General features: G+C 37.1%; 1 long non-coding RNA gene across 1 annotated transcript; it reads right to left on the reverse strand.

The window, feature by feature from the left end:
- Window positions 1–651: 651 nt before the first annotated feature.
- On the reverse strand, window positions 652–10,333 carry LOC106727960. Its single transcript, XR_001364196.1, has 3 exons — window positions 10,311–10,333; window positions 3,465–3,470; window positions 652–713 (listed from the first exon to the last, which is right to left on the reverse strand). It is a non-coding gene; the product is annotated as an uncharacterized LOC106727960 (long non-coding RNA).
- Between the last annotated feature and the right edge of the window lie 9,461 nt (window positions 10,334–19,794).

Raw genomic sequence — 19,794 nt, forward strand, 5'->3', positions numbered from 1 at the left:
CCAGTAATAAGTAGCAAAGCCAGGATTTGAACCCATGTATATGGTTTTCAGAATCCATGAATCTAAAAGTACTGAGCAAGACTGGCTTACACTCCTTCACACTTAACATGAGGGAAGCTAAAGAACTTTCCCCCTTTGATAGATTTCTGGGGTGGTGGAGATTTGGGGAAGAAGGGATAGGTGACCACACTAGTATGTCCAAGAGAGGAGGACATTTGTATGATGACTATAATTTGTTTCTTCCCCATGTTGCCTCTACCTAATCCAGTGTTTGTAAGACCAGGGCTATAAATACAAGTGCTGGAAAAAGGAGTGGCTTTTAAACAAGAAACTGTAACTATATTTTTATATATTTAACTCAGAATTCCTAAGGTCCTTATAGAACAAGTTTTAACTTCACTTTGGCCAAGTTGAAGTTTGATAATGGTCAAGCCCATTAGTTCTGTAGCTATGTAACCCTCCCCTATATGAATAGAACTGGACTGAGGGAAAGTAATAACTAGATTAGTATTGCTATCTGCAATATAGACCAACACAGTGGCTGAACCTAATGTTCCTTTCAGAAGTGGAAAAATTTAGGTATAAATGGAGAAAAGGAAGTATAGTAGCTGAGGGTAAAAAGTAAATAAATAAATAAATGGGTTATGTAATTGCCGGAAGCTAATTCCAGTATGTCATAAATGCAAGAAGCTTCATCAAAAGGTTGATGGAACCTTGAGGATTGCCTGCTGGAAATGGCTAAGGGCATTTCCCCACACCTAAAGATTTGCATAGATGATTGCTTGCTGCCAGACAGCTGAGGGCATTTTAATCTACATGTTATTGCCTCCTACTGGCCAAATACCTGAACAGCCGTAGGCAGTTCCCCCAATCTGACAATGGATTCTGCATACCAAGCCTTACCTTTGATGTATATTTACTTTGCCTTAGGACAATTTGTGTTAATAAAAAGCAAGGGGTCCAGAGAGACAGCAGGACTTGGTTTCATTAGCTAAGTCTTCTCTGGCCCCCTGAAATGCCTTCCAAAATTATGTTTCATCTCTAGACTCTTTAATAATTTACACGCAGTCCTCCAGATTCCTGAACCCTTCTAGATGCCGAGAAACACACAAAGGCATTATGTAATGAGGGAGATACAATATTATATGAACACCTTTAAAGAATCTCCCTCTCTCTCTCCTCTCCCCACTCCCTTCCACTCTCTAAAATTCAATGAAAAAAATATCCTCACTCCTTGGGTGAGGATTAAAAATAATAATAAAATAAAACTCTTAAAATGCCCTGAATGACAAAAGTACCCTTTGTTATTCATAACAAGCCCCTTCCATCACATCTAAAATAATGCTGAGGAGGTAACTGGGGTTGGGGCCTTTCAATAGCCTCAGGATGGGACTGGTCATCAGAGAGATCAGTGATTAAATTTTGAAAGTTTCAGTTCCACCCACTAACCTTTTGGAAAGTGAGGAGTGAGGTCTGGGATTGAACTATAAAAACACTTAATGAGATTCAGAGAGCTTTCTAGGTTGGTGAATACATTGAAATGTTGGGATGTAGCACCCTGAGACCAACACCTACATCTCCAGCTGTGGACACTGCCAGTGACAGCGGCTTCTCACCAGATGCTTGCTCTGCTCCCTCCTATCACATAAGCTCCCCCTCTCTGTGTAACCTGTGTGTGACTCTATTAGCTTATTGGGGAGATTTCCTCTAATGAACCTGGCATTGTGGAAAAATATAAACATTTGTGAGTGGCTCTTTTTGGGGATGCTCTCTTGCTCATGACATATATAGTTTATTAATGTCTACAATTTTATTTATTTTTGTGTTTAGTCTCTCTGTTTTTATCCTGCTTCTTCTTTTCTGTCTTCTTTTGAATTACATGAGTATTTTTTATTTAATTTTTTTAGTATTCCATTTAATTATGTGATCTGCTTTAATTATATCTCTTTGTCTTGAAGAATGATGTCAAATATAATTTGGTATCTTCCATATATACTACATTATTATTTTTAATATGTATATCATCATATATTTGTCCCTTCTTAGTTGACAACTTTGTTCCTTTTTTGTGGTTATCTTGATTAACTTATTCCTAGGATTGTTAAATTGAGGCCACATATGAGGAGAACTGAATGCCACATTGAGAAGTTTAGATTTATTATTGATATTCAATAAAATATTAAGATGCTACCTTCAATGTAAATGTAAAACTTTGGAGAGTTAGGATAGGATAAAATGGGTGGGTGACTTACACAGGATTAAATGTCACTGTTACAGTGTTTTAATTCTTACTCCAATGTTTCAATTGCCCATTCTAATTCTCTATCAAACTATTACTTGAGGAGGCTATCTCTATGCCAATTGTTGGACATTATGGGCTGCAATGTCTCTCATTCTGAGAAAATGTGAGTTGGCAGTCCAAATTGGTACAGTATCTCCTGTTCTGTTTCTTTTATAGTATTCTGAGCATTTGCATCTACCACCAGGTAATCAAAGCCCAGTCCAGAGTCAGTATCTATTCCTGTCAAAACCCAGTTGTAATCCTCTGGGTCTAAATAATTAATAGGTCAAAGATGAAATTACAAAGTAAATTAGAAAATACCTTGTACAAAATGATAATGAAAACAATGTATTAAAGGCTGTGGAACATAGATTAAACAGTGCTTAAAGGGCAAATTATAGTTTTAAATGCTAATATTTGAAAGATATTAATTTATTGAAAAATAAATTAAACCAATGCCCTATGGTTCAACTTTAATATCATTAGAAAACCAAGTAAAGTAAACTTAAAATTAGTGGAAGGAAGGAAATAATATAAGAGCAGAAAACAATCCTATATAATAATGAAGGAATACGCAAATTGACTGTCTCTCAGCCACAAAGATGGCGGCGCCCACAGTGGAGGCAGGGAGTTTCCATAACACAAGATGGCTGCACCCACAGCGGAGGCTGAGTTCCCATAACGATCTTTAACTAGCAATCAGCAGGGACCTGAGGCTGCATGCGCGCCCCCCCCCCCCATGGGGCTTGACAGGGGACCTCAGGCTGTGCCCCACACCCTGGCGCCAGGCCGATGGACCTCAGGCCATGCCCCCTGCCCTGGCACCAGGCCAGAGGACCTGAAGCCATGCCCCCCACCCAGCAGGGCTTGACGGGGGATCTCAAGGTGCATTCCCCCGCCCCAGTGCTGAGCTGGGGGACCTCAGGCTGTGCCCCCTGCCCAGTGGGGTTTGACGGGGGACCTGAGGCTGCAGCCCCCTCCTGGTGGGGCTTGACAGGGGACCTGAGGCTGCGCCCCCTGCCCGCGGGGCTTAATGGAGGACCTCAAAGCATGCCCCCCACCTGGCGGGGCTTGACAGGGGACCTCAGGCCATGCCCCTGCCCAGTGGGGCTTGATAGGGGATCTCAGGCCACATCCCCCACCCAGCAGGACTTGATAGGGGACCTCAAGGTGCACCCCCCACCCTGGCCTGGGCTGAAGGACCTCAGGCAGCGCTCCCCGCCCCAGCGCCAGGCCAGGGGACCTGAGGCTTCACCTCCCGACCTGGTGGGGCTTAACAAGGGTGGGACCGGCCAGGTCTGGATCTAGCCCAATGGGGGGACCGGACAGGTCTGGGTCTTGCGCGATTTTGAGGTGCACATGGGTGGGCAGGGACTTGACTCTGGGACCCATGGTGCGCCCCAGACTCTGACAGGAGGAAAATTTTCATATACATTTTAAAAATTTCCTTTCATCTCTGACATTTCTATTATAGAGAAAAGAAAAATAGCAATATTAAAATATATCCTCTAATTCAGTGGTTCTCAACCTTCCTAATGCCGCGACCCTTTAATACAGTTCCTCATGTTGTGGTGACCCCCAATTTCATTGTTACAAATTGAACATAATTAAAGCATAGTGATTAATCACTAAAACAATATGTAATTATATATGTGTTTTCCGATGGTCTTAAGCGACCCCTGTGAAAGGGTCGTTCGACCCCCAAAGGGGTCGCAACCCACAGGTTGAGAACTGCTGCTCCTATTAATCCCCTTTTAATGTGCACGAATTTTGTGCACTGGGCCACTAGTAAAATATAAAACAAATAATATATAAAATTGGCATAGCTAAAAGTTGGTTATTTCAAAAGATTAACAAAATTGACACACCCATGCTAGACTAATCAAGGATAATATGAGAATAATATTAACAATCTTGATAACTGTGACAAAATAGACACTTTTTTAAAATGCAATTAACCAAAATAACATCTCATTTTGTTTTTTTTCTTTAAATAAACTGAACTGATCAAAAACCTTCCCCAAAAGAAAACTGCTATCAAGCATTCAAAGTTTAAGGAAGAAATAATGCCAGCCCTAAACCTTTTCAGAAAATAGAAGAGGGAGGACTTCTCAGCTCTTTTCATGAGCTAACATAAGCCTAATACCAAACCTTACAAAGAAATTTCAAAAAAATAACATTTTTAACCAATATCTCTCCGAAATATAAACCAAAAAATCTCTAAAAAATATTATCAAATAGATAATATGTAGACAGGATAATGAATCAGGAACAAGTAAGGTTTAATCATAAGAATTCAAGATTGGTTTAACATATAAAAACTAATCACTGTAATTCATCAAATTCAGAGACTAAAACTCATTATCATTTCATTAAATGCATATAAAATCCTATATAATAAAAGCCTAATATGCAAATTGTCCCCTCAACTGGGAGTTCAACTGGGAGTTCAACCAGGGGCGGGGCTGGCCCATCAACCACCCGCAGCCCCTCCCCATAGCTGGCCCCATCCCCGATAGGCCCCCCCACCCCGATTGGGGGTGGGACTAGCCAGCCAACCTCCGCGTCCCCTCCCCCAGCCAGCCCAGCCCAATCAGCTCCAATTAGAGTGGGCCAGCCAGACCCCACCCATGCACAAATTCATGCACAAATTTGTGCACCAGGCCTCTAGTATTATATAAAATTTACAACCCATTCATGGTAAAATCTCTCATCAAAATAAGAACAGTAGGTACCTTCTTCAAATTGATGAAGGTCATCTATGAAAAAGTTACAGAAAATATATTTATTGGTGAAAAACAGTCTTATCTTCTACAGTGTGATAAAATTATAGAGAATACATATAAGTGTTTATAAACCAAAATTTTCAAAGCAGTCTGATGTATCCAAAGATTCACCTTGATTAGGAATATTATGTGAACTTGGATCCAGATATAATTCTACATTTACTTACCAAATATCAACAATGAATCACAGACATTTTTATTAATACAATTTTATGATGATTGTTAGCTTGATACCAATTCGCATTTTCTTTCTGTTTGATCATAAATCTGTCTTTTGAGTTTTATAGCCCTATATTACAGACAAATGGCAGACTTACATTATCAAATAATCTCCAAGTGTGTCCCCCAGGAAGTCACTCACAGATATATAAGGCTACGAACACAAGCAGATCATTTTAAATGGTCATTAGTGACCTTCTCTGAGGAGGAGTTAAAACTGCTCGTTTATATATAGAGTAATAGACACACACAAATATGAAATAACTATAGGTACAAATATATGCGTGTGAACAACTTATGCAGGCAAAATCAGACATAAGAAAGAAGCTCTACAAATAAACAGAACCCAGAAATATTGTATAATTCCTCATTCTAATCCTTTAAAATAAGTAAAAGTGTTTACCATTTTTCAGACAAAAGAGATAAAGAATACTGAATGACACTCATTTCTCTCCTTTTTACACTGGGGTTTTGCAGCCACCAACCCATAGCATTTCTTAAAAGAAACACTTCCCGTTATCTGCAAGTCTGCTACTTTACCTCACCTTTTGACATTTTATGGACTTTGAGGTACAAACAGTAGTGCCATAGCTGGGATGCCATATTCAAGCGTTCAATCTTTAAACTGAAAGAAAGATGACCACATAGGTCTTTCAGACCTCATCTGTAGACCAGCTCTGTCACCTGAAACAGATCTTTCAGACTTCTTGGAAGACAATCACCAGGTCCTATCAGTTTCTAAATGGCAGATGGTAATAACATATAAGTAGAGTCCTATTCTTAAAATATAAAGATTCCCTAAAGACTGGCTTCATAGCTCTGGAAGAGGAAGGTTAGGAAGGGTTATAAGATCCTAAACATGCTCCTGTTATGACATTCATTGATTGAGGGTTGCTTTCTGCTCCATTGGTTCCTTGGGCAAGTGATCACATCTAAGTAAAACTGCAAAAACTGGAAAGCATATAATTCAATTGTTTAAAACATTATTCTCATACAAATAGGTAGTGAGCATGTGTTAATTTTTATTCAGTTCATTATTGAGGGAACCAGAAAAATAACAGAATTAGCTCCAAAAGAATTTGAGAAACTTGAACTTACAGAATTCTTGGGGACAGAGATGTTGGAATACATTTTCTGGGCTACAAACAAAACTGATTACAATCCTATTAGAGAATAAAAGCATAACCTCTGATATTATAGTCTCCATCAGACAGAAAAACCCATCAATGTTCTACAGTTTAAGGTACTGTGGAATATATGGGCCTACTGATCAGATAAAGGTACATTTCCTGAGAGTCAGGGACTTTCAATGAGTCAATAGGAAATGCTCAAACATGGTTTTAAAGCATCATATAATGATATTTTCGCTTTGTTTTTTAAGTTTTTGGATTTTTTTCCCTGAAATCTCAGAACAACTGATTTCTATAGAATGGTATGGGAAGGATGTAGGCAGCTTTCAAATGCATTGTAACACAATATCCCCAAGTTGAAAACATTGAATTATGAGTAGTGTTGAAATATTTACTGTTACTTTTTGATGGGATTTACAGGTATACTTCTAATTACATCACACTCATCTGCATTCTAATATCCATTCTTGTGTGGAAGAGAGTACTTGAATCAAAATCTCTGAGAGGAAAAGTGTGCTTTGATAGTTTTTAATAGATCCCTAAGTGATTATAATGTGTAGTCAGGATTATGAACTGCTGTAGAATGAAACATTACCCATTCTGGCATAATGGTGGTCCCTGACTCCATTCACACTGAAGCAAGACTGATTGTAAAAATGTCCCACCCAATACACAGTGTTCCTAGATAGCTTATCTCTTACATATCTATTGCCTTATTCTTAAATATGAACTTGCAATCAAAGTATTTGAGAAAACCCTTCAAATTTTCAGATAAAGACAAAAATAAATGAACAGAAGGGAAATTACCCCAGACAATGGAAAATTTCTGGCAGAGGAATTTTAAAATAATTGAATTAGACACTCAGTATACTAGGTAACACTTTGAGAGAGAGAGAGAGAGAGAGAGAGAGAGAGAACTAACACTACAGGAATCTTTATCTCCTGTGTCCCACCATATAAATTTTTTTCTTTATGTGAAATTAATAAATTTACGGCTAATGTTCCTAAGCTGATTATGGCCAAAGGAAAATACACCACCTGTTGCTCATTTTAAAAAACATGACCACCAAATTCATGTAGGTCCTTAATATGCCTGGAAGCATGCTCTATTTCTCTCAGTATCAAGTCCCCAATGCCTCTTCCCTCATCCTCACTCTCATCTAATAACCTTGCTGCCTTTTTCACTGAGAAGATTTAAAGAATCAGAAAGGAGTTTCCTCAGATACCTACTACATCTCCCAACCTCTCAGCCTGTGTACGTATCCATGTTCTCTACCTTCTTGCCTGATGAACTTTTCAAGTTCCTGTCCAGTGGAGTATTCACCCAATTCCTGTTTACCAAATCAAGGACAAATCTCAAGGAAGCAATTCTCCTCTTTTCTCTCTCTCATTCATTTTCATTTGCTAGGGAAGCATTCTAATTCAGGAAACATGTTGCTATTTAATCATTAAGCATGTACACACACACGTACACACCTTCCCTTGACCCCACAGCCCCCTTAAGCTACTGCTTCAATTTTAAAGTAAAACTCTGAGAGACCTGTCAACCCTTTCGCTCCACTTCTCCTCCCATTCTTTCTTGAATTTTCTTCACTCAAGCATTTGTTACCATCACTACATTGAAACACTGCCTGTCAAGGTCAATAGCTGGTACCACATTGCTAAATTGAATGATCCATTCTCTGTTTTCATTTTATTTGACCGATCAGCAGCATTTGACACAATTATCCCTTCCTCCATGAATCATTTTTTTCACCTGGTATCAGGAATACATCCTCCTACCTCATTGTTCACTTCTTATTCTTCACTAATTTCTTCACATCTGTCTTGCTAATAATGCTCGAGAGCCTCGTCGTTGCTCCTCTTCTCCATTTACCCTCACATCTTTGATGGTTTCATATAGTTTTATATATCGTCTAAAAGTTCCCATTTTTTTCTGTACCTTAGAAATGACTGAAATTTATATCTCCAGTCTGATCTCTCTCCAGAATTCCAAGCACTCATTTCTAATAATTTACTTGACTTCTCTACTGGATTTCTTTTTTTAAGCAATAATGAAACCTCAAGTTTAATATTTCTAATATATTGAACAACTTTGGGGTGACCACATATCCTAGTTTATGATTGTTGGCTGTTTTTAGTACTCCTTTCACTATCAAAAATGTTTCTGTTTGGATGAAAAATATATGGTTACTCAAAGGATATAGTTCCGTGTTTAAGTCTGCTAAATTGATTTCCCACACTTAAGGTAGTGAAGCTAATCATAACTTTCCCCTTTTTCCACTCACAAAGAAAAACAAAATTTAGTTTGTTTAATGACATTTAAGCCCAATTTTACAATCCTGATATATTTAAATAATTTTAATTATTTGATGAGTTCTATTAAATGTAAGGTTTTACTTTACTTTTCCATGGATTATTTCTTTTGATTCTGCAAGGATTTACAGTTTTCCATTGCTGTAAAAATAGTAACTAGCATTGTTCTTCAGTTGCTTTTGAGAAATTGGACTTTTAAAGAATTTATGTCAGAAAATTATATTTAAGATTCATGACACTACCTGCTACTGAGTCTACAGATGTATTAGAATGAATGGTTCTTAGTTTTATCCAGTTTTATTGAAATATAATAGACATATAGCATTGTGTAAGCTTAACATGGACAATGTGATGATTTGATAACATATCCATTACTTCACAAAATAGGTGGTCACCCCAAAGTTGTTCAACATATTAGAAGTATTAAACTTGAGGTTTAATTATTATTTTTGTGGTGATGGTGGTGGTGAGAAGATTTGTCTACTCTCTTAGCCATGTCTGGTGTGGCTCAACTAGTTGGAACATTGTCCCATACATGGAAAGGTGGTGGGTATGATTCCTGGTCAGGGCACGTTTGGGAGGCAGCCGATCAATGTTTCTCTTTCACATCAATGTCTCTCTCTCTCTCTCTCTCTCTCTCTAATCACCTTGCTATACGTTAGATCCCCAGAACTTATTTCTCTTACAACTAGAAGTTTTTACCCTTTGACCAGCATCTAATTTCCCCCATTCTCCAGCCACTTCCAATCACCAGTCTCCTCTCTATTTTCTATGGATTTAGCTTATTTAGACTCCACATGATCTAATTTATAGATCATGCAGTATTTGTTTTTCTCTCTTGGCTTATTTTACATAGCAAAATAAATAGCCTCAAGTTTAATCCATGTTGTCACAAATGGCGGGATTTACTTCATTTTAAGGCTGAATAAACTTAGGTTATTATCATGTTTTGGCTATTTTGAATAATGTTGCAATGAACATGTGAGTGTGTCATCTGTATACTTACATGGAAATATGATAATAATGTATTTTTAGCTAAAAAAAATAATGGTAGCTTTGGTCGGTGTGACTCAGTTAGTTGTAGCATTGTCTCATGCACTAAAAGGTCATGGGTTCGATTCCCAATCAGGGCACATACCTAGGTTGCAGGATTCTAACCCCGTGTCAGGGTGTGTACAGGAGGAAACCAATAGATGTTTCTATCTTCCTCCCTCTTTACAATCAATTACAAAAATTTTTTTAAACAGTGGTAGAACAATATGTGAATTATGAATTTGTCTTAAGTTGTACATGCATATTTGTTTTGCATATAATATTATGTTGCTTGTAGATTTGTTTTTATGATTGTGTGAGATAGCAAGGCTCTTTTTATGGATGTAATTTGGGATTAGATTGCATTTTGTGCCCTTGGTGATCAGCCCTTGGAACTATCATTTTTCTAGAAAGAGGACTTATCAAGTTTTATTTATTTGAAATTTATACCCCACATATTTTGTGATAAAGAACTTGCAGAAGCTTATAATCAAAACATTTAAAGCAACTAAATAATTTTTTAAAAATAAAAAGAGTAGCCGAAACCGGTTTGGCTCAGTGGATAGAGCGTCAGCCTGGGGACTGAAAGGTCCCGGGTTCGATTCCGGTCAAGGGCATGTACCTGGGTTGTGGGCACATCCCCAGTAGGAGATGTGCAGGAGGCAGCTAATCGATGTTTCTCTCTCATCGATATTTCTAACTCTCTATCTCTCTCCCTTCCTCTCTGTAAAAAATCAATAAAATATATTTTTAAAAAATAAAATAAAATAAAAAGAGTAAAGAAGAAAGGACCAAATAATATAGGGGTAAGAGATATAAAGTTGCTCTTATTTTTACTCTTGATTATTCAATTTATATCTATGCTTTATGAAAGCCTAGGCAAAATGGAAAATACATTTTAAAAATATGAACAAAATTGTCTGGAGAGCTTGTCTATCCCAGTGGAATTGAGAGCTTCAATTGTAACAATAGAAGGAAAAATGCTTTACACAATGGAAAGTACCATGTAAATGTAAGGGATTAATTTGACTGAGCCTGTAAATTTTTAACTCAGCTTTCTTTGGGAAACTACTAAATGGGCCTTTCTTTGGCTATGAATTACCATTTATGAACTTAATACAGTAGAAAAAAACCTTTCTAGAGTCCCTTGGGCTCATTCTTTTAGCTATTTACCATACTGCCTTTGCAGACGTGCTCTTTCAATCAGTAACTATATGTCCAATTATATCAGGGACTAATTAAATAAAAAGTTCTTGAAAAAGACATCAGTAATTTGCATAGCCATTTAAATGAATCTAATTTATGAATGAAGCTTGTCAAGTTTAAAATTTAGTGATTATCCTCCAATCATTGTTCTTGACACTTAAAATTCTTATACCATATACTTAATATCACAATATTCTTGTGGCTTCACTTGTGGTTGGTATGCTTAGATAAGTTGGAATCACTCAAGACTATGAATTATAAAACCTATATATAAAAGCCTACTATGCAAATTGTCCCTGTGGGAGTTCGACCAGGAGACCAATCGCTTGCTATGACATGCACTGACCACCAGGGGGTGGCGTGGAATGAAGGAAGGCCCCGGCCAGCAGCCGGCAGCAGGAAGGCCCCAATCGGCCGTGATCGCCAGCCAGGCCTAGGGACCCTACCCATACATGAATTTCGTGCACCGGGCCTGTAGTTTAATTAATAAAAGAGGCAAGGCAGTTAGATCTTCACTTGATTATTAGTCATTTTCTTCTTTCAATATGAAGCTCCCAAGAGGTATTCTGCAGTTCTGGAAGAATCATTTTAAATAATTACTGAAGAGTTAAGAGCTTTTCTTTAAACTGTGTACAAACTCATTAGAAAAGTTTGCCTGACTAGAATAGTTTCTTGAGAAAGCCTGGCAGTTTAGATTCCTTTTTCTCTCATTAACCAAGGACATTCATAATCTGTGACTCAGTTTTCTGCTATGTAAAATTGAGACAATAATAGTACCTACCTTTAAAGTCCTTGTGAGGATTAAATGAGGCAATACCTATAATGGTCTTAAAATGGTGCCTGGCCACTTGTATTCATTATATGTTAGCTAGTAGTGATAGTAAGTATCACATAGGTCAAAACACCATAGGTCAGGCATGCTCCAGAAACCTTCACTCTCTCAGGACAGGTGGCTAGAAAATGCTTTATAATCAGCGTTGTGTCAGAACAGTTTCTACAAAAGAAGTTCGCCAAAGAAACTGATTCCTAGGATTGTTTTGCAGAAAAGAAAGAGGGAGGAGAGGGGAGAAGGGAGAGGGGAGAGGGAGAGAGGGAGGGAGGGAGGGAGAGAGAGAGAGAGAGAGAAAAGAAGGGAGGGAGGGAAAAGAAAGAAAAGAGTTAGAGAGGTTTCCTAGAGACAGCCAGAGGTGAAATAAAAATCATTCAATCCACAAGGAAGACATAGGATTAAAATGAGAGACAAAGATATAGGTTAAAAGCCAGGCAGAGGTAGAGTGGAATAGAGGCAAATATGAGAATTATAGGAATGTCCTCACTATTACCTAAGACTTCAGTGATGGTGAACCTTTTGAGCTCGGCGTGTCAGCATTTTGAAAATCCCTAACTTAACTCTGGTGCCGTGTCACATATAGAAATTTTTTGATATTTGAAACCATAGTAAAACAAAGATTTATATTTTTGATATTTATTTTATATATTTAAATGCCATTTAACAAAGAAAAATCAACCAAAAAAATGAGTTCGCATGTCACCTCTGACACGCGTGTCATAGGTTCGCCATCACTGGCCTAAGTGTTCATCTTTCCTCTATTATCACTTGGTACACCCAGAGACTGGGTGAGTTAGGTTGGCTTAAACATATAGGGACAAGTCTATTTCTTCTGATGGATGTGTTCCACACATCTCTTTAATGGAAAAACAAAATGGCACCTCAGAGTGTGAGGAAGTTTAAGGCAAAGGATGTTTATTTAAGGCTCAGAAAATCTTAGCATGCATATAGCCAAAGGAAAAGCAGCCACTGGCCAGAGACTGAAAATGCCAGAAAAAGGAGGGATTACAGATTGAGTAAATTTCTACAAGAGGCAGGAATGAAGATATTCCTGGTTAAAGATGGAGAGAGACTAGTCTTAGAATGGAAGAGTAACTGCTCTTGCTTTGAGATAGTCGGGAAGAATATTAAAAATGAGTGAACATATAGAGAGGTTGTGAATTAAAGTGAGAAGATGAAAGTGCTTACTCTGGATAGCGTCCATCTAAGTCAAGTAAGCAGCAATGTCAGCTCCTTCTAGTGGCCTGGCAGGAGAGTGGAGAGATTTTGGACAACAGCTGTAGGGAATGTGATATGAAGTCAACATGAGATAAGAAAAAGGATGAGGGATTGCTGAGCATCAGGAAAGACTTAGTTGAAATTAAATCACAAGTCAAGTGTGGATGTAGTCAAGCTTCCAATTGAATTAATGTATTTCTCCAACCCAATATTTTGCAGTGGTTTGCACTTACTTGCAGTTTTTCATCTGGCTTATATAGAAATAAAAGCTGAGTAAATCTCTGTAGGAGTTTAAACTCCCAAGCAGAGGATAAAGAAAAATTGAGAGTAAAAAGTGAGAATCCATAGGGGGGAAAAAGTTAAGAGAGGAATTAAAAATCTTAATGACTTTTTTTTTGGCTTTCACTGATTATTTTATATTGTGCTACTTTGGAAATTTAATTGGACTACTTAAAAAGAATTGCAAAAGGAATTAGCTTCTAAGATAGTTTACATGCCTGATGTATAACTTTTCTTTTTAAAAGGCAAATGATTAAGATTGGCCATCTGGTTAAACTTATTTTTTATCAATTAAAGTAAGAGTTAGTATGTAGAATAATTGAGCCAGCCTTAACTATAAGTGGAGAATGATATATGAGTAAATAGCTGTGAATAGAATTTAAATGGTGGAATTATTTAAACTTAAAAAATACTTTGAAAATATATCAAACAAGTGGTAGTGAACTCTTTCAACATTACATAGAAGACAACAATATTTCCCAAATGTTTTATTGGTTCAGTGCCCAGCTCTAGTCTAATGGCTGCAGGTTATACAAAGGTATTGTAAGAGCTGGAACCCAGTGTTATGAGTTCACAGTATAATTAGGAAGACAAAATCAATGTGTTTGAAATAGATCATAACCAACTGATATGTGGCCTGTGTTATTACCAATAAATACAGTAACTATTAAAAGAATGCCTTAAATATTAATAATACCTAAGAGTTAACATACCTCTTTTATATAATTACCTCATTTGTTCTTCACAACAATCCTTAGAGATAGTAATCTAGTTACCATTGCTAAGTAATACCCTAACTCACAACTTAGTGGTATAAAACAATCATTTTATTATGTTCAAGGATTCCATTATGCCAAGGAATTTGGACAGGACTTGACTGGGCATTCCTCATGCTTCCTGGGATGCTCCATGGGACTTCAGTATTCTATGGTTTGGATGTCCAAGATGGCTCACTCATAGGACTGGCAATTTGATATTGGCTATTGGATGAAATCTCAGCTGGGGGTCTGTCAAATTAGACAGACTACACATGGCTTCTCCATATGGCTTGCCTTCTTCACAGCATGGTAGCCTCATGGTAGTTAAAATTCTAACATGGCAGCTCAGGGGTCAGGTTCAAATAAACCAACAGAAAAGGGGGAAGCTACATGACTTTTTATGACCTAACCTTGGATATTACACAGCATCCCTTCTGCTAAACTCTGTTAAAGTAGTCACAAGCCCTTCCAGATTCAAAGAGAGAGATAGACCCTGTCTTTAATGAGAAGAGTGTCTAAAGATTTGTCACTTTTTTTTTAATAGCCACAGGTAGTTATCACTACTTCCACTCACAGATGAGAAAATTGATGCTCAGAAAGATTCAGGAACTTGCCTAGTATCATGCAGTAGTAAATGGCAAAGTCAGACTTGAAGCCAGGTCCTTTGAAACAAAGTCTAGTACTCTTGCCATTATACTATTCTTTTTTAAAAAATATATTTTTATTGATTTCAGAGAGGAAGGGAGAGGGAGAGAGAAACATCAATGATTAGAGAGAATCATTGATCAGCTGCCTCCTGTACGCCCCCTACTGGGGATCCATTCCACAACCCAGGCATGTGCTCTTGACCAGAATTGAACCCTGGACCCTTCAGTCCACAGACTAACTCTATCCACTGAGCCAAACCAGCTAGGGCATCCATTATACTATTCTTTATTCCCAGAAGTCAGTGTTAGCAATAGCAATTTAAAAAAAACAACAACACAACTTTCTGGGGTAAATGGGACTTTGAATGTAACATTAATAGATTGCAGAGAAAATTCAAACAATAAGCACCTAATATAAGTTGTCACATTCGTTGTAAACCTACTCTTTCCATTGTATTTAGATGCCAAAGGCATAAACTAGGTGTCCTTACCTCTTTTCTATATTTCCCACATCATGTTAACCCAAGTTTTGCTGATTTCAGCCTCTGAAGAGTTCTAAAATATGCCCTTGTCTCTCTATCTCTTCCCTAGTGTAGAGGCAATAATACCTTTCATTTAGACCACAGTTTGGCAAGCCATGGCCCAAGGCCAAATCTGGCCTACCACCTGTTTTTCTATGTCCAGAAAGCTAAGGCTAGTTTTTACATTTTCAAATGGTTGAAAAATAAAAAGAACACTAATTAAAATTATGTAAAATTGAAATTTTAGTGCCCATAAATAACATTTATTGGAACATAGTCATGCCCACTTAGTACAAGGGCAGAATTGAGTAGTTGCAAATGGAACTGTATGGCCTGAAATGCCTAAAATATATACTATGTGATCCTTTAACTACATAGTTTGTCTTCCATATTCTAGACTACTGTAGGAGTGTCCTAACTGATTTCCCTAATTATGGTCTTTTCCTCCTCTGGACCAATATCCACACTGCAACCATAGTAATCTATATATATAATGAAGTCATTCCCACACTTTGAAGACTCAATGCCTTGACATTGCCTAAAGAAAAAAGGATGAGATACAACAAATGATGTTAAATATTTTTCCATGTGTTTATTTAATGTCTGTATATGTTCTTTACTGATATATCTGTTCAAATGTTTTGATCATTTTAATTGGGTTGTTCACATTTTAATCACTATTTATATATTGAGATATAAGTATTTTGCTGGTAATTTTTTTTTGCAAATATTTTCTCCTATCTGGGGCCTTACCTTCTAATTTTCATTACAATGTCTTTTGAAGATAAAAAATATTTTTATGTTGATAAATTCCTAATGTATCAATTTTTTATTTTATAAAAGCATGTGTTTTGTGTGGTACTTAATAAATCTTTGGGAAACACAAACTATAATTTTCTCTTACATTTTCTGCTAGATGTTTTATTGTATTAGCCTTACTTATAGTTATACTAGAGGCCTGGTGCATGAAATTTGTGCATGGGTAGGGTCCTGAGGCCTGGCTGGCGATCAGGGCCAATCAGGGCCTTCTGGCTGCTGGCCAGGGCCTTCCTTTGTTCCACGCCACCCCCTGGTGGTCAGCACACATTATAGCAAGCAATAGAACTCCCAGTCTCTTGGTCAAACTACCTCGAGGACACTTTGCATATTAGCCTTTTATATATATAGATGAATCATTTTGAGTTAGTTTAGTACATGATGTGAAGTAAAAGTTGAGGTTCATATACTTGTCATGTGGCAATCAAATTGTCCCAGCATCCTTTTTAAAAAATATATTAACTATCCTAATTGAATTATTTTGGCATATTTGTTGAAAATTAATTCACCATGTATGTGTGAGTCTAAATCTGTACTCTATTTTTTCCCATTAATCTGCATGTCAATCTTTACGCCAATACTGAATTGCCTTGATTACTGTAACTTAATAATGTATATTGCAATTAGGTAATGTGAGTTCTTGAGATTTTTTTTTTTCTTTCCAAAATTGTTTTGGTTATTCTAGACCCTGTGAATTTCCATACAAATTTCAGAATTAGCTACCCAATTTAAAAAATATGCTTGGATTTTGATTGGGATTGTGTTAAATCTGTAGGTCACTTTAGGGAAAACTAACATCCTAACATCACTGAATATTTCAATTCTTGAACACAGTCGATCTCTTCATTTATTTAGATTTTGCTTAATTTATTTCATCATTATTTTGTCATTTTCAGTGTAAAGGTCTTACATATCTTCTCAAATTTATCACTGAGTATTTAATATTTTGTGCCATTGTTAATCATCTGTTTTAAATATCAATTTATAATTGTTCATTCTTAATACATAGAAATGTGATTTAATTCTGTGTATATACTATTCATTCTGCAACCTTGTTAAACTTATTATTCTAGTAGTTTTGTTTTGTATATTCATTTGGATTTATTATAAAGAAGATCATGTTATCCAAAAATAAAGACAGTTTTACTTCTTCCTTTCCAATCATTATCCCTTTTATTTCTTTTTATAGCCTGATTTCACCACCAGAACTCCAGACCAATAGTTAGTTGAAGTGGTCAGAGTAGATATTCATGTTTGGTTTTTTTTATCTGATCTTACATTTAAGTGTATTAGGGATTGCCAGAGAAACAGAGGCATACATATAGATATATAGGCATACATATAGGCATACATATAGATATATACATCTCTATATAGGCAACATATAAATATATACATCTGCATATATACTAGAGGGCTGGTGCACAAAAATTTGTGCACTCGGCGGGGGGGGGGGGGGCCCCCAGCCCCCCCGGTGCGGCCAGCCTGGATGAGGGGCTGATGGCTGTTTTCAGGCTGCCTGCACCCCCTTTAGGGTGGGGGTCCCCACTGGGGTGCCTGGCCAGCCTGGATGAGGGGCTGATGGCTGTTTTCAGGCTGCCTGCACCCCCTTTAGGGTGGGGGTCCCCACTGGGGTGCCTGGCCAGCCTGGATGAGGGGCTGATGGCTGTTTTCAGGCTGCCCACACCCCCTTCAGGGTGGGGGTCTTCATTGGGGTGCCTGGCCAGTCTGGATGAGGGGCTGAGGGTTTTTAGGCTGGCCAAGCCCGCCAGCTACTGAAGCTCCCAGCCTCTCCTTTTTTTCTTTTTCTTTTTATTCTGGGATTTATTTACCTTCTATAATTGAAACTTTGTTGCCACTCTAGCTCCAAGGCCACGGCCTGCTAAAAACAGGTATCTGTGGTTTGTTTAGCTTCTATATTTACAACTTTGTTGCTTAGAGTGGAGCTCAGAGCCCAGCCGCAGCTTCCTCCATCACTGGAGCAAGCAAGCCTCCTGCTCACTTCAGCTGCGTGGCTGCCGGCCACCATCTTTGTTGGCAGTTAATTTGCATATCTTGCTGATTAGCCAATGGGAAGTGTAGCGGAGGTACAGTTAATTTCAATCTTTGTCTATTATTAGATAGGATACACACACACACACACAAGATGGGACAAAAGTAAGTTTATAATTCTGAGTATATGAAACAGTTTATTCTTATATTATTATTCATTATTCATTGTATTATTTTCCATAAAAACAACTATAAACCTACTTTTGCCCAACTGTGTGTGTGTGTTTGTGTGTGTGTGTGTGTGTGTGTACAGAAAGAGAGAGAGATTTTAAGGAATTGTCTCATGTAATTATAGGGTCAGGCAAGTTCAAAATCTTTAGGACAGAGCCAACAGGTTAAAAATTTGAGCAGGAGTTGTTTTTGAAGTTTGAAGACAATAAGGAGACAGAATTCCTCTTCCTGGCAGAACCATAGTCTTTTCATTGTCTTTTTCATTTTGAAACCTTCAACTAACTGGACAAGGCCCACCACATTTTGGAAGATAATCTGCTCTTCTCAAAGTCCACTAATTTAAATGTGTATCTTGTTTAAAAAATACCTCCACAGCAACATGTAGATTAGTGTTTGACTAAACAATTAGAGAGCATAGACTAGCCAAGTTGACACATATAATGAAGCATTTGATCTTTGTCTTTAAATATATTAACTGTAAGTTTTTCATAGACACTGTCTGGATAAGGAAGTTCTTATCAAGTCCCTTCTAGTTTGCTTAGAGTTTGTTTCAAGAATGTGTATTTTATTTTTATATGGTTTTTAGAAACTTTTTACATGATTAGATGATTTTTCTTCTTTAGTCTGTAAATATGGAAAACTGAAAAAGATTGGTAGTTTTTTTCTATAGGGATGACTTCTGAGCATAATAGCTGGAAATTAAGATGACCTAGTTTAAGAGACACTGAAGTAAAGATATCTATGTATGTGACACATCTAAGAAGTCATAGTTCTATATCTCAGTGATCATATAAACAGAATTAATGTGCTACCAATATAAGGTCATAATAAGGATGCTTAATATTACCTCTGTGTCTTGTGGATGGAGCTCAAAGTGTTATTGAATATGAATGGAACTAAGAAATGAACACAGAAGCATAAGGGAAATTTTTTAGAAGAGAAATGGAATGTGTTGAATGGAAAAAAGCTGATAGTGATTCATGTTAGTTACCAGTGAGTATTTGGGATAGAAAAAAAGATGACAAAGTGAAATTGAAGTAGAAAAAAATGTTATAATAATCAAAGATGAAGACAGAATGATTACAATAGAAATGAAGCTAGACAAAGGTTTTAAAATACCCTCAGGCAAGGTCAGGGGAGGAGACAGCAGGGACTCAAAGAGCTGAAAAACTATTAATAGAATGTAAAGTTGGATGTCATGGATGGATACATTAATTTTTTTGTGCAGAAATATGTAATTTACAGGGGTAGAGAACTGCCAGATATCATAAAAAATAAATTTGCTAAGCTGAGAAGAAATAGATAAGGAAATCAATATTATAACAGAATAGATAACCAGAAGGATAAAACAATCATGTTTAAAAATGGCTTTGTGATATGTGTTTAAAAGCAGAATTACTTCCTTCATTAAGGTGTTGAGTTGAAATAGTGTTGGTATAATTAGATATATTCTATTGTGATAATTATTTTGAGCTTGATCACTACAATCTGCCAGGGAAGACAAACTATATGTGAATGTGTTTGAGTCAAACA

This window comes from Myotis brandtii, unplaced genomic scaffold (assembly GCF_000412655.1).
Source record: "Myotis brandtii unplaced genomic scaffold, ASM41265v1 scaffold1145, whole genome shotgun sequence".
NCBI classification, from domain to species: domain Eukaryota; kingdom Metazoa; phylum Chordata; class Mammalia; order Chiroptera; family Vespertilionidae; genus Myotis; species Myotis brandtii.